Source organism: Chaetura pelagica, unplaced genomic scaffold (genome assembly GCF_000747805.2).
Source record: "Chaetura pelagica isolate M959 unplaced genomic scaffold, ChaPel_1.0 scaffold107, whole genome shotgun sequence".
In the NCBI taxonomy this organism is placed as follows: Eukaryota; Metazoa; Chordata; class Aves; order Apodiformes; family Apodidae; genus Chaetura; species Chaetura pelagica.
In genome coordinates this window covers 1,521,697-1,523,282 of record NW_009953979.1, presented here as the reverse complement: position 1 = coordinate 1,523,282, position 1,586 = coordinate 1,521,697, and positions in this window count along the sequence as shown.

The window sequence follows — 1,586 nt, the reverse complement described above, 5'->3', positions numbered from 1 at the left end:
TTTTTTTTCTCCTTTTCTTTTTTTTTAAACAATAAAAATAATACTTGGAAGACAGCTGAGAAAAGCTCCAACAAGACAGAAAATTCACTTGATATGGCATCGTCCCCACTGGGCCAGGGCCCCACAGGGGCTCGGCCACAGTGACAAGTGTCCCCAACCCCTTCCCTGCTCCTCCATCCCCCCTTGTGACACCTCAACTGAGTGACAACATGGGGTCACCCAGCGCAAAACCCATTTTCTTTGCCTTTCAGGGTCCCACCACACCCATACCAGCAGTGGGATGGGCAGAGTGTCCCAGTTGGAGAGGGGGGGAGCAGCCTCCCAGTTAATTAGTGCCCAGTTAAGAGGTTCCTATATACATACATACACACATGCTCTGGGAGACAGCCAGATGGATGAAGGAAAATTCTCCAAGCTGGATTTACAGGTTGGGGTTACCCGTGGTTTGGGCTGAAGAGGAGTTTTCTTGAGACTCAGAGAGACTCAAGTGTCGGGAGAAAAAGTCCAACAGCTGGGAGGTGGTTGGAAGGGAGTAAAAAAATAATAGGAAAGGGAAATAATAGGGAAAGGACAAAAAAAACAAAACAACCCAAACTTACATACCCAAAGCCAACCAGCCCGATAGGTGGAAACCTGCTGTCATTCTGGTAATAACATGAGAAGTTTTTTCTTTTTTTGAAGTGTAAAAATTCCAAAATACGCCCGGCCCAGAAGGGGGAATAAAAAAAAAACTGCCTCACCAACCAACCCACCTTGCACCAGTTTCTCCAGTAAAAATAAAAAAAGCAGAAGAGAGCCACGAGCATAAGGACAATTTTGTCCCAGCTCAGTCCGTACCACAAAAGCCCTCGGCAAAGAAGCTGCTGTGGCACCTCCTGCCCTGCCAAAGCCCCCAGTAAAATAACATGGATATAAAATATTCCTATGGGAAATGATCCTTTCCAGCAGCTGGGCAGTAAGTGCTACGGGCTGCAGGAGAGGAGGCACCGCAGTGCCAACCCTGATGGCTTGAAGTTTCCTGAGTGATTTTGCTGGGAGTCGAGTTGTGTCCAGCCAGCTACTGCACGGATCTGGCTCTGCCTGAGGCTATTTGGGGCAGAAAGGGCATAAAAAGCAAGAAGGAAAAAAATCTTCACTCTAGCCCAGGTCTCTGAGTTGTGGGGGCAAAGGCACGAGGTCTGAGGAAAGCACAGATTCACTCACTATTTTCTTGAGCCCTGTTGTTAAAAAATACTTGGAAAGTAAAAACGCAGCGAGGTGCTGTGTGGGAATTCCCACTTCCAGAAAGCCATCAGTATCCTCAGCATCACCAAAACCCTCCCTGCACCCTGAAATGATAAACACACAAGAGCTGTGGAGGTGAGGCAGGATGGATAATGCCAGCTCAGCCCTTGGAACTCTGGAGGTCAGATTGCAGCAAAGGCGCGGGGGCTTTTTTATATTAAAAAAATACTTATTTTTGAGTAGTGCAACAACCCCACCACGCAAGTGATTGTTTCCAGGGCTGTGGATGAGCAGCACCAACCTCCAATGCACTTTGGGGAGTCCTTCCAGCAGTACGCTCAACCCGGGAACTTGCAAAGATG